This window comes from Pantherophis guttatus, chromosome 2 (assembly GCF_059756535.1).
Source record: "Pantherophis guttatus breed Tessera chromosome 2, ASM5975653v1, whole genome shotgun sequence".
NCBI classification, from domain to species: domain Eukaryota; kingdom Metazoa; phylum Chordata; class Lepidosauria; order Squamata; family Colubridae; genus Pantherophis; species Pantherophis guttatus.
Genome location: NC_142064.1, coordinates 43,172,456 through 43,187,254, shown reverse-complemented (window position 1 = coordinate 43,187,254; position 14,799 = coordinate 43,172,456). Strand labels below are relative to the sequence as shown.

The 14,799-nt window shown below is 36.9% G+C and overlaps 1 protein-coding gene across 11 annotated transcripts in view; it reads left to right on the top strand.

The window, feature by feature from the left end:
* The window catches only part of LOC117679058 (uncharacterized), a 135,958-nt gene that overhangs the window by 83,894 nt on the left and 37,265 nt on the right, over window positions 1–14,799 (top strand). For 9 of the 11 annotated variants that reach the window (XR_015732151.1, XR_015732149.1, XR_015732147.1 and 6 more), the window contains 2 exons: window positions 1,548–1,719; window positions 2,587–2,852. The gene's annotated coding sequence lies outside the window, so the exon portion shown is untranslated. Of the gene's footprint in view, window positions 1–1,547; window positions 1,720–2,586; window positions 2,853–11,671; window positions 11,929–14,799 lie in introns of all 11 variants that reach the window. The other 2 variants (XR_015732153.1, XR_015732152.1) reach the window with 2 other exon arrangements.

Here is a 14,799-nt window from a genome sequence, read left to right as displayed (position 1 = left end):
AGCATCTGTGATGATATCCGGACGGGTGAGTGGAACCTCCCGCCTTCACCGCTACCGGTTCGCCACCACTGCAATATATGCCATCTACAACATGGTTCTAGGAGGAGGCAATAGTAAACATCTTCTGAAAATGTTGCCAGAAAACTACATGGATTCATCCAATACAATGCAGCCTTTTTACTCAGTATAAAAATAAACCCCCTTTTATAGTGAGTTTGTTGGTTTGCTTTTGCTTGTTCTTAGTGGGACTCAGTTTAGTGTAGTGATTAAGGCACCAGGCTAAAAACTGGAAGATTGTGAGCTCTAGATCAGCTTGGGCATGAAACTAATTTGGTAATTTGGTAATAATTTGGTAATTCAGTTGCTATTTCTCAGTCTTAAGGAGAAAGTGATAGCAAGTCTTTATTGAAAATCTTGACAAGAAAACTGCAGGAAACGTGTCCAGGAAGTCACCTGTAGTCAATACTGATAAGGGCACAAAATAAATAAATAAACAAATCAAATCAAAATGCTGTGCAGGATAATCATTCTTCCTTGTTGCATTGATGGCTTTTGTGGATCAGGATGAGAGATGCATGCCATGCTCTGCAGAAAAGATAGTGTATTTGGATAGCCATCAAAGTATATTTCGAAGAGGATTAGATACAGAGTTCAGGGCAGAGCTGGACAAGAAGTTTCCTGCAGGACTCAAAGATTTCTGAGAAAAGGCCTTGATATTTTACACTTCTTATGTAGCAGGATCTGACTATGAGCTTCCTTAAGATAGTACAAACCTTTGGGAACAAAAAGTGTTTTTGAAATCTATTCAATTCTGATAGTTTTGTGGGAAGCATTTATTTCAGTCCTGTTAAAAATCTTAAACTACTGCATGAACCTATGTTCAAAAAAGGTTTACTATTTTTTTATAGAAGTGTTTCATATGTGATGAGGTTTGATATATAGAATGCCACTGCCAATCGTTTTGAAAAGTCATGGATTTCAAACCTGCCTATACTATTTTGTAGAGAATATCAACAAAGTCTGATGCAGCATCTGCAGAGAAAGATATTTACTGGGAAACTTTTCTAAGTTCTAAAATGTCACTCATTGATCTCAGACAAATCATTGAAAATATGGCCTTTGCAAACGTTGTGGAGTTGGAAAGCTGGCAGCCTGCCTGGTTCCTACTTAAAAGCTTGTCATTCATGGGAAATAAATTTATCTAACTTGACAAAAGTCAAGGTTTTCATGTTTTACTGCAATCAGACTGATATCACAGATAATTTAAAATCCTGCCACATATAATATCTACAAATAATTAGTCATACATGTAAGACATTTTTAAAGTCTGTATAAATACCTTTAAAATATTTAATAGCTAAGATTTTGTCCTTCCCCCTTTAATATTTTATATTAAAATATATTTTATTGAGTAACAGAGAACTTTGATTTGCATGTATTAGTGGTTTCATTCAGAAATGACCTTTTTTACGAAATTACAAAAAGCCAGCATATAATCAGAACTGCAAACCTTGCTTTTAACATTCCCTTCTATTTTAATTTTGTAGATACCCTGTAGTCTGCTCGCCTGTCAAGGAGATGTGGAAATGTGCTGGCATTCCAGTTGAAGACATCATTATGAGTGAGAAAATGCTCAAGGCCTTTTTTCAAAGTGGGCGCTGAAAGAGATGCTTTCCTTCTTTAACTCCAGGGGATGCTAAGAGCTGCACCAGCAGACAGGTATCGTAAGGTCAATAATTGTGTGTGTGTGATTGTGTGTGTGCGTGCATGTGCCCAAGCATTTATAAAAACACTCAGGATTTTACTAGAATATGGGTAAAGATTAAAAAAAAAATTAATGAAGATGCAGAGACAGCACAAATGAAGGAATTGACAAGGAAGGATAATAAACTTGCCATGAAAGAGTTCTGGGCAGCACAATACTGGCGGAAGTGATTTTAATATCTGACAGGTTAAGTTCCCTAATCTTTGCTATTGATATTGATAGGAAGTTTCATCTGCTTTTAGAGATTGTATCGGTGAAGACATGCTGCACTGCACGCATAACATGGGAACAAGTTTGCTGGAGATCACTGCTCTTCTTCCTCTGTGATAAAAATTGATATGAACTGTTTTAAACTGCTGGCAGATAATTACTCTGAACACTCAATAAGGAAAGCTATATCTTTAGAGTCTTCCTTTATCTTTTTTAAAAAATCCACTTTTTCATCCTCTTTTGTTTCTTTGATTACTTTGAGCCTTGTAATCAAACTAAGCTTAGTTCCTGGACCCTGGGGGCAGTATCTCTTAGTTCCCTGTCAAGGAGCGTTGCAAAACAATCAATCTTGCTCTCGCGCTCTCTTGGTGGAAGTGCCACAACACGAAGAGTGCAATGCTTTGCTCTTGTGATGAAGCCTCAATGACAAAAGTTTTTATAAGCAGCTGACTGTATTTAGGGTTATGAATATGCAATGACACTCATTAGTATTGAAGCATAGGAGCAGGGGCTGACATCCTCCTCCCCCCCCGCTTAGAACTGCTGTAGAATTGTCTAATGAATTGTCTTGCTCGTTCACTTGCACAGCCCTTTTCTGTTGTTTCTCCCAGTTCCAAGGGGAGTTGCCCAGTTTAAGAATACTATTGACTGCAGAAATTAATTGCCAAGAACTGCTAAACAATCTCGAAATAGTGTTTAAACTGTCAAAACAGAAAACATGTAGCTCTACAGGAGATAAACGCAACACAACGGAGGAGACCTCTGGACAAGAACTTTGCTCACAATCAGCAAAGGAATTTGGAGACATCATCTTTTTTCCTCCATCCATGCTTTCCCAAGCATAAAATTGACAACAGGAGCTGAATTCAGGCTGCAGGTATCTGATTTCTAGTTTGATTTTTTTCATAGAAAAAAGATGATGAATCTGCATACAATAACTATTCATATCGTAGAATTTTTTGGTGACCCTTTCAAGACTCTGTCCAACCCTTTTAATGTAGATCATCCCAACTTTTTGTCGGGCCTCCATACATAGTCTAACATGCATGATGAAAATGTTTCCAGCAAACTAGTTAAGATATCCTCTTTGATATAAAGCTGTGATGGCGAACCTATGGCACACGTGCTGGAAGTGGCATGCAGAGCCATCTTTCCGGGCATGTGAGCCATTGTCATTGCTCTTCCGGGTTCTGGTGCGCCGGTCAGGTTGTCTTCATGTGCGTGGGAGCAGCAGAAACTGGAAGACCAGCCTCCCAGTGTGCATGTGGGTATCGGGTGGCTGCTCTTCTGGTTTCCAGCATGCACATGCACACTGGCCACCTGGTCTTTTGGCTTCTGGCCTGCATGCGCACGCAAAGACCAGCTGGCCAGTGTGCATGAGCACGCCGGAAACTGGAAGATCATCTTCCCTCGGTGCCGAAAAGGTTCGCCAACACTGATATAAAGCATATAAGAAGCTTCAAAATGCTCTCACAAATATGGCTCTGTGAGGTAAATTAAATTCTTCACTCTATCCTTTTTTTAAAAAAATCAACCTCATAAACTGACAGACTGCAATTATAAAATGATAAGTTCTAAGAAGGAACAAATAGGAGATCAAAAGTTTGAGAAGCTTCTTTATACATTTAATTTGTAATTAAAGGAGTCATATTTGTAGAAGGAATTGTTAATTTTGATTTATTTGTGGGATAGCAGACAGCAACTTATTTGCTTAGTTCTCAAACCACTTAATCATTGTATGTGCGTGTGTATGTGTGTGTGTGTGTGTGTGTGTGTGCTTTATACATGCATTTTAAGAATAAACACAGCTGTGACAAATATGTCATACATCAAATACTTGTTTCCTCTGTCTCTTGGCTTCAGTGATTGTACATGACTATGAACAAGTAAGTAATAAAATCTGGAGAAAGATGAAACCAATCAGGGCCTTTTTAAACTCCATCAATCATTCTGTGCAACCATGATATTATTAGCTCAAGTAAGCCTTGTTCTTACCATTTAATGGACATCAAAACCTCCCTCACCCCCAGTTTCATCCTGAGACCAAAATTACCATGGGAAATAATTTTTATGGGCATTATCTTAGTAAGGAACCAATCAGATTTAATCACATAACATGCTACTGAATAATTCAATATTCTTCCTAAATTTGCATTCTTTTTTTTGTGTGTATTAGCCCATACTTCTAAAACTATATGGATTAAAATATACACCGCATCCAGTGATAGTAAGGAGACAATAGCACGTGATTTTTCATAACCTATGTATCTTCTAATTATCATTGCTTTCCGCTGATGTCTAGCACATGTGAATATCCATGTAAAAATATTTGGTTCCTGGACTTTTTCTTTAATTATACTACTATGAAATCTTAACTACTCCCAGCTGTAAAAACAGCAAGCATAAGAAAACCAAAAGTGAAACAATTATTTTGAAACAAAATCGACTATGGTATGCAAATAACAACCAGCATGCCTGGTAGATATTGTAATGAACCCTAGAATTATATTATATGACAATATTTCAGTTTTAATTGCAAACTGAGTAAAGATGATTTGGGATCTGTAATTAGCACATACATTCCAGACCTCATGACTGCTATGAAAACCCATAGTATTTATGGAATGATTATCTGGATATAAGTTGGTGTTTCTTGTTTTCAAAGAATACTTGTAAAATCCGATTTAAAAAGAGAAAAATTATTAGTTCATATATTTCTAGTATTAAAGCACCAGTTTCTTTATCTGCTCTAGTATGGACTTTAATCATGTTGTTTTAAATAATGTGAAAAAGAAATAATATTTGTTACAGATAGCGATGTGTTAAAAAATATCTATGTGCAAAGCTGTAACTGTCCAAGGAATGGGTGCCTGTGATTCATAAAAGATACATTTAAAAGACACTCTTTTTCTGAGAATTTGGTCGAATTGGTACGGCTTCAAAATATGAAGTTCTAATTTTACTGCAATGTGAAACAGCTGTTTGTAAAAAGCAGGGATAGTAGCAACATACAGATGTAATTTGGAGCAAGCAGACTTTTCTGTCTCCTTTGGTATTTACTTACTATAAGTCTATCATATTTTTAAATAAAATTGGTCGTAATCTAGGGTTGGAAACCATTGTTTTTTCCTCATAAAACTTTTAATTATTTTGCACTGCAAAAAGGTGCAAAGGAAAGAAAAGGCAAGAAACTTTGAATATTCCTTGAAATGTATTAAAATTACTGTATTTAGTTCTGAACTTTTGAATATGACTACTTTGCTCAGAACTATGAGTTGGATGCAAATTAAGATTTTAGTCCTATAGCTCATAACATAAAAGTGAGTTCCATTTGCATGATTATGTCTTACTTTGAGCCAGCCAATATGAAATTGTGCTATCCATTGCTCAATCTATTCCAGAGGACACATTAATCCCCTACAGCAGATGTTTAGGGCGATTTAGAATACTTTGAAACTGAAGCAACCTACAAGCATAAGAAAATAAATTAGTAAATGGCATATATTTAAGGGAAAGAAGAAACTAATCCTTTCACTTCTGCTGATGAAAAAGTTTTATCAGCAAAATTCGACTCTTGATTTGGACTATGTTATGAAACATGCTAACAATCCTTACATAGTAAAATGACAAAATTTATGCTATCACATTGGTATTGGTTTGCATCCAGTAATGTCTATTTATATGTAGGAAAGATATAAAAGTGGAAAACACCTTCCTCCTTATGACCATGGAAATCCATAACTATAGTATTTGTACCACAGAGTCGGTGTTGGACTATGCTCTTAGTACAGAGATCTATTTTGTAGCATACTAATAGACAGTTGCATTCTCTATAGAGTTGAACAGCAGACTTATTGGATATATGAAAATATACCATTGCCCAGCATATTAGAAAGAAAGAAGCTCTGACAAGCAACTTTTCTATATGAGGACTTTTTTTTTAAAAAAAAATGTAAAGAATACTTTTACCGCTACATTTAGCCTAGACATGTATTTTAAACTTAAACAGGATATTTTGAGAAAAATTAACCTCTTGATTTTGTTGCCTTTTAACTGGATATTGGACCATGTTACACATTTCACACAGACAAACTTATGATTTAACATGCATAGAGTATATGTAACTTTATCTAATACATAGTTAAAATACAAAATGCAGTACATAACCATGTTCATTTTATGAGTACACATAATATTTGTTACATGGACATGTAGAAAAGGGTAACAATCTAGTAAATTACACTTTTTAATGGTGTCTGAGCACTGATTATTGTTCATTTTCAGAGGCAAAACCATATTTTGTGTCTAGAGTGGCACTATGTATCATCTGAATGTGGACTGAATACAAAAGTGAGCAACCAGTACATTGAGCTGGTTTAATCATGGAGAAAGAAAGATTTAATATCAAACTGCATAATACATTTATGCAGAAAGGGTGAATGTTTTGTACATGTTTTGTGTCAAACTCCCATCCTGCAGGCTGGATGAGTCATGTGCTGGCCATGCCCATGCCTGGTTTAACGAAGGGGAAAAAAGTTCCAATACATCACATGATGCTGCCATGACAACACGAGTTTGGCGCCCATGGTCTAAAGTAAAGAGCTTTGGTTACATAGCACTGTTGAGCCCTTGAAAAACAGAGGGATGAGAAGTTACAAACAAGTGATGTATGGATGAGTGATGTAAGGATATATGGATCAGGTGGAAACAAATATGGTTTGGGTGTAAACCTTTGTGCCTTTTGCAAATTAATTATTAATATCTTACTGGTGAAGTGATACATTATTGCATCTTAGTCAAATTAATATGGAGGAAACTTATGAATTGGATATCAGTGATGGAAAAATTTTATGTGAATGAATAAAAACATGTAGTTTTCCAAAATGGCCAAGACATGTGTACAAAATCCCATGTGTAATAAGGAATATAGGAGAGCTGCACTATTATTTTCCAGCATCTTCCATTATGAGATATCATGCAGGGGTGAAATTCAGCAGGTTCTGACAGATTCTGGAGAACTGGTAGTGGAAATTTTGAGTAGTTCAGAGAACTGGCAAATACCACCTCTGGTTGGTTCCAGAGGGGGGTGGGAATGGAGATTTTGCAATATCCTTCCCCCTGGAGTGGGGAGGGAATGGGGATTTTGCAGTATCCTTCCCCTGGAGTGGGGTGGGAATGGAGATTTTGCAGTATCTTTCCCCTGGAATGGGGTGGGAATGGGGATTTTGCAGTATCCTTCCCCTACCACGTCCACCAAGCCACGCCCACAGAACCGGTAGTAAAAAAAAAATTGAATTCCACCACTGATATCATGCCTCTGAAATTGGAATTAGGAGACCGTAGCTGGTAATCACAAGGAACTGTATACTCAATAAATTAAGCTAATGATGAATTAAAGTCAACTAACTAGTGCTATTAACCCATCTTGTGCAAGCTAAATTTCATAGGTTAACCATTCCAAAGCAAAATCTTTCCAGTCTGTTTTGAGGATCAGCATATAATAGTTTGCCTACCAGAACTGCTTTGAGAAGCAGGTGGCTACAGCTCTAGAAATGACAACCTTCTTTTAGTTTTTCTGATATTTGGTGACAGGGTACAAATCTTGCAAGGGCAATACCTTCCAGTCCTAGAGTTAATTTGGAATGTAGACATGGATTGTGATATCAATGTCATGGAGCACATGCTTTGAGAAAGTCATTATGACGAATAATAGAGAGATTCAGTGGGAAGCCACTGAAAGCTGTAATTTAGGGTTCCAGAAGACACAGTATTACGATTACCATTAAAATTTACAGTGACAGAAGCCCAATTACACATGGTTATTTTCTTTTCTTAAATCAAACTATATTTCTGCTGTACATGAAAGATTCATTTCCTCCCTCCAATCACTGTCACGGGAACCTATTTTTGTAGCTTCTGGTGTCAGAAGAGATGGGTTAGCCTTATCTCTATGACAATGAAAGGATCAATGAGGGTAGCAAAGCTGGGAGCCTCTTTGGAGCCGGCAGAGAAAACTCATTTGCATGATAATCAGCACCATGCAAGCCTCCACACTTAGCAAAGTACAGCTCAAGTATAACAGCAGTCATGAAACAGAACTGAAGTAGGAGCTTCCCACTAATTTTGGGAAAGCTGGTAGATAAAGCAACAAAGTCAAGCTTCAGTAGCAACAGCTATTTCCCAGACAAGATAAAAGAGACTGAAGTTTCAGTCTGAAAGGTTGGTTACTCATGTCCCTTTTGTTTATTGAATTCATCTGGATGAGACGAACTAACCGATTACTTTATTGAAATAATTTTTCTCTCTACTACCTATCTTTTTGGGCGATGCATTTAAACCCTCTTCTTCTGTTCAATTCTCATTACAAATTGTACATGAAATTGTCATCTTTTTGTGAGTTAGTCCAATGCTTCAATCACATATAAATATTGTATTCATTACATTTTTATTATTTCGTCTAAGGAGCACTAGGAATCAATAGTTTTCCCTTCCTCCTACCTCATTATATTCTCGGAACAATCTTTTGGGGTAGATGAACAGTTCAAATGACCCTACCTAGCAACTTTACCATTGAATAGGGACTTTATGTTGTTGTTTTTTCTGAACAATGGTTCAGAATGGTTTATTATTTATTTTAATTATCCATTTATATCATTAAAATTGTAAAAGGCAGACAGATAATTGTCCAGCAGCCTTGCATAGTTTCTTTGGACCCAGGCTTCCAAGAAAGAAAGTACAAAGAAGGAATCATTGTAAGATTTTTTGATAAATGGAGCTTAGGTAAAAGTTTTGGAAGAACAAAGCTTCTGTATACTTCTGTGTTTCTGTGCTGTTCAGTTAGGATATATATCCTGTTCTGAAAGTTTATCAGCAATTGCTGAAGAAAATAGATGAATGTAAAACATGTACCCCTCTTTTCTCAAAATGGAAACTGGAAGCTTAAATAACAACAGTAAGAATAAAATTAAATAATTTAAACCTGAAGCATATGAACAAAATCACAGTTAAGGTGAAATTAAACATATTTAATAAAAGACTGGCAATCCTCCCCAAACATTCCCCCAGACCAAGCAAGCAAATATGCAGAATGACTAGAGGACAATTAGGCCAGTGGCCCTTTCTAAATAATGATGTTTTAAAATCAGTCAATTCTCACATGCCTGCTCATTATTTATAACTGGGTTTCAAATGATGACATGTACCCATCATAGGTTTATCATCTCTGACAGAATAAGGACATCATCTAGTCCTGCCAATTGAAACACATGGCTTTTCTCAGTTATAGTTTTCATCTTCTGGTAGTTTTTAAATCTTGAGTAATCAAGTGATGAGTGATTAAGTCATGTGCATAAATATGTAAACTATTTATTCCAATGTAATTGAGTTATAATTGATTATGACATGCCTTGTAGAAGATGTACCATGTAATAGGTCTCCCTTGTATTTACCAGTTCTGAAAATGCTGAGCCTCAAATATACTTCAGTTTCCTTGAAGAAATGGCATAAAAAAGGCTACAATGAATACTGATGAGTCATAGAAATAGGCATGTTCCATCTCATCCTCAATGATTCTATCTGAAGAGATACTCTATGGTAAAACACTCATTAATCTAGGTTTCTATGTTCCAAAGAAAAGGCTACCATATAGCTGTTTACCTTACTATTACCATGCCTTGTGTATGATGATCTTTAGCTAAAGTAAGGTTTATCCTATTTGGTACATTTAGTCTGATAATGGAGAATCTGGGTTTTGATTATTTTGAAAGAGGGAAAATTCAACAATGAACAATTACTGAATCAACTTTCTGAGTTTTAATTTTTTAAAATCATGATTAAAGAGTGAAAACTTTCTATGGAGCAGCATTGCAAGTAATAATACTAACAACAAACAGCAACAAATAAACAGCACCTAAATTGTAACTAAGACTAAATTTAGGAATTTGAATAAAGTGAGTAATTAGACCAGGACTTATTAAATATTTCTTCCAAACTTTGTCACGTTATATTCATTCAGAGTCAGTAAGATTAGCGCCCACCATTGTTGTTGTTATAGTAGTAATTTTGGATGCTTTTCAATGGTAACTCTTCAAACAATCATATTACAGTGATCTTTTTGGTTTCTTCAGAATCTATAATATTCCAGTTTGAAATGAGATGCGATTAAAGCAGTACATAAACTGCTCTTCATTCCTTCTAGATTATGTCATCTCTGAAAAAACTGTAATTCCTTTAAACTTGATATGTTTATTATATGCTCATTTTAGTGTTGCATATTATTAAACATGCAGTATTTTTTTAAAGAAGCTGGTGAATAGAATATATATATCGTTCCTATCACCCATCTCCTTCCACTAATGACTGTATGACTGTAACTTTGTTGCTTGTAGCCTTACAATTTATATTGATGTTTCCTAATATGATTTGATTGCTTATTTGTACCCTATGACTATCATTAAGTGTTGTACCTTATGATTCTTGACGAACGTATCTTTTCTTTTACCGTGTTTTCTCGAAAATAAGACATGTCTGGATAATAAGCCCAATTGGGCTTTTCAACGCATGCAATAATACAAGCCACCCCCACAAAATAAGCCCCCCCACAAACTACTTACAAGCATGCGCAGCCGGTCCCACCATTTCCTCTGGTTGCTTGCCGCACAACCAAAATGAGTTAAGGAGGTGAGGCTGGAAGGGGGGGGGGAAGGAGGGACATGCCCTCCCCTCCCTGTTCTTCATGCCGGCTGAGCAGCTCAACACATCCCATCCCACTCCAATGGCAACAGCAGCCTGGCTGCTTCCCTTCCCTGCCGTCTCTTTATCAAGAGGAGTGACAGGTGGGGTGGGGGAGAAGCAAGATGCGTGGAGCGAGATGTGGCTCCCCTTGCCGTCTCTTCTCCCCCCCTTGCCGGGCATGGCAGGGCTTCTGCCCCTTGCTTAGCCACCCACTCCCTTTAGGGGTGCAATTTGGGGGTGGCAGGTGGGGCGGGCGAGAAGCGGGATGCAGGTCTTACCTTTCAAGCTCCGTCACTTTTCTCGCCATTATGTCCAGGGAAACAAGAAAACCTTCTCATGAGTTCAATCAAACTTCTCGAACTCTATATTTCAAATCAGTTAAATCCTGAGCTTTTAATTGAGGTCCTTTAAAAAGATCAAGTACTGTCTTTCATTGTTTTTATGTGGGCATTGTTTCCATATAGTTCTTTGTTTTTAAAAGTTGTAATGGTTGTAACCCAGAGTTGTTGGGAGTCAGGGAGCATATAACTTTAATACATTATTTTGAGTGGAAAATAGAAACAAAAATAGTATCTAACATTTCCTACACTCCTATTGCATATGACCTCACTCTAGTTGACATGTGATCTTTCTTTCATCAACTGTACACACATTTTTAAAATGCCTTTAAAATGCCTTTAAAAGATTACTTGATTAATGAAGCTGATTAATTGATGAAAGCTGGAGCTTCATTGCCACAACCATACAGGCTATATGAACTAATATGAAAAAGATCTGGGAGAAGAAATGCAATTTCTTTTCTCTTATTCGGCAAACTGATAATAACATGAAGAAAGTCAAGCAATTTTACACGCTTTTCAGCACTTCATATAGTCGCCATACCATTTGGCATGCTATTCTCATGTTGCATAATTGCTGAGAACATTCTTTCTAGTGAAAGTTGTCCTTTTTTCTTTTTCATAGATTGGATGATGTGGTACAACTGATGCGTAGGCAAAACTTGAAATGAGCATGTTTGAAATCCTGAAGCTGTGGGGTCTATGGTCCGCAGCTCCTCCTCCCAAGCACCATAGAAGAACTGAATTGATAGGGCTTGTCCTCTGCTACTGATAACCAAGATTTGATCCATAAAAGTTGGCAGCTTTGTGAGCATTAGGAAAGGAGCAGTTTTACTTTAACTCTAGCCATTGAATCTGAAGAGTAATTGCCAGCCTGGAAAGGTAATTACATATGCTATTGTTTATACACATAATAGGTCTGGAATGCATGTTCTGCAAATAGAAAAAAGAAAAAGAAAATCCTGCTTTCAGATTGGGGCGGTACACAATGTATAGTGACAGAATGCCACAAATAGCATTCATACCCCTGCATGTTAATAGGTGATTTCTCTTGGTGTGTGTGTTTAAGGCGGGGGGGAGGGAGGGATTTAGAGCATGAAAGGGGAGGGAAGGCAAAAAGGCTTTTTTTATAAAGTACCATGTAAATACAAGTGATTTCCCGCTCTCCCTCGCTGTTCCTAGTTCCCTTTCTCTTGCTGTCTCTTTCTTTTTAAAAGAATCAAGAGAAATGTTTTTGAAGCTTCAAAGGGATTGCACTCTTCTCTTACCCCATGGGAATATTAATTACTCCCAAACTTTTAAAATTTCTTGAACAATACCATATGTGTTTGTAAAAGAAATTACAGAGAAAGCTGTACTAAAGGGGTCTTGACTTGAATTGCCCTGAAATTGGACTAAACAGTTTGACAGAATATTGGATAGCAGTTTGAAGCATCCTGCTGTGCCTGGAGTGGGACACCACACACACACACACACACACACACACACACACACACACACACACACACACACACAGCACACACAGCACACACATGGGGGGAGGGAGAGAGAGAGAGAGAGAACACACACACAAACACACAGAATGTGTGTGTGTGTGTGTGTGTGTGTGTGTGAGAGAGAGAGAGAGAGAGAGAGAGAATTTTGATTACCAGAATGTCTCTTGCATCTATTATATTTTGGCTATTTAAAAGCATTTATTGGAAATAACATATAGACTGCCATGATACACACTTCCTGGATTATAAATATGCCTTTCTCAAGAACAAAATTATATTTACATTGCAAAGAATGTTTTAGAGTATTGTAGGAACAAGAATGGCACAAAGCCAAGAATTCTTTTGTATTTTAATATTGAACCAAGCATTGTTAGGGGCTGAAGCAAATCATCATGGGTTATGCTCTGTCGTGGGGTCCAGTAAATTGCATGACCAGCTTGTTAGGCTTGACAAGAGCCCTTTCCCTAACAAAGGCCTCGGCAACTCCTAGCAGCCACGGAATGTCAGAATGAACACATTTCACACACAGATGTGTGACCATAATGGCTGTTAGAAGAGATGCATGTGGTGGAGAAAAGGGGGGATTATGGGCTGGGGAGGTGAACAGTTAGCAGTAGGGACCCAGCCCTGTTGACCATTTTTAATCAGTTCTTCTGTAAACAATTCAACAATTTCATTGTTCTCCAAAAACTAATAAAGAGAAACAAGCACTTTTCATTCATCTTGAAGTAATTTTCTGTCAGGTTCAAGTCCCTTGTGGCCTACAGCTTGTGCACAGCTAGCTGTGTGATACCACTACTATTTCAATTTATTTTACAAACTCTGACCATTCAAATGTCAGCTAGTGTTCACCAAGCCGGCATCTGAAATTGTGCAGTTAACGAGTTTTACAACACTTCTATCAAGAGAAACTGTTTAGCATAACTGACTCTTAAGGAGTTATTATACCTCTAAAAATCCATTTTAAGGGGCATTATTTAAATAAAATAGAAAAACGGTTCACTGCCTTTTAAAGGGGCTACAAAAAAAGTCCATCAGATCCAGTGCAGTAATCCTCAGCTTAAAGCACTCTCAAGAGCCCTTCTGGGAATTATCAGCATAATGAAATGTTTTGTGAAATGTCCAGATAGATTCCTCTACTCCACAATTTTATGGCACCATATTTATTTTCCACCCATTTTTTTTAAAGTGAATTACTTTTCGACAGGATGACTTTACACTCGGCAGATTAACTGAACACATACTATTACCAAGGTTATAGAGTGGAAGGCAGAGTTCTGTTTGCAGCATTGTCTATATAAAACTCTAAGAAAAAGACGGGCCCTTTAAACCACCATAAGGCTTATGCTAATGTGGTGCTTCTTGTACATTATTTCCCATACCTTTTAACAATTCTGTTACACAGTTTGTAATCAATCTATCCTTTGGTTAAATGCCCCCCTGCCCCTGAAGATAAAATGAAATTGCACTTACTGAATAAAGAGATATTTCTAGTGATCTCAAAAGGAGTAGATGTTGTAAATTAATTATAGCTGCCAATGGCACCAAATTAGTTTAACTATAAAAGTCCATAATGGGTAGGGCACAAAATAACCTAAATATCTTGATAGGTGTAAAAACCACACTAGCAATATAAAAAGCTATAAGGAACTATTTTAAAAGTGTATTCCAGAAAGACAATATATCAATAAAAGCCTTTAGATTTTGGAATACAAGTTCTTGTTTTATTATCCTTTGACAAGATGACCTTTATTGGTCCTTTTCATAAATACAGAGTAGTTTTACACTGCAACTGTGCATTCCTTGGGGAGCATCCCAGAGTCCATAGATTTATTCAGATTTCCATCAATTTGTCATTTGGCAATTTTGAAATCAGAAAGAGGAAAAAGTATACTTGGCAGGGTTGCCATAGGAAATGTCAGGAGAGGTCAAAGATCTGTTAAAAGATTTCAAATTCAACTTGCTCACCAAGATGGCTTATATCAGCATTTAATCTATGCCAGCCCTGGAGCTGGTATAGATTTGTTCCATGTCATTGGTTTTAGCTGCTCCCTCTTTTTCTCAAAACAAAACAAAACAAACAAACAAACAAACAAATGCTGCAAAAACTGAGCAGGATCAGATATAGTTAAAATCAGTGCTGCACAATCACATGGATGGGAAGTTGCAAGACATCCCAGGATTGTAGGTTAAATTGAGAAATTGAAAAAATTGTCCTGGATGAAGGCAAAGTCAAATCATTTCTATAGTACTGCCA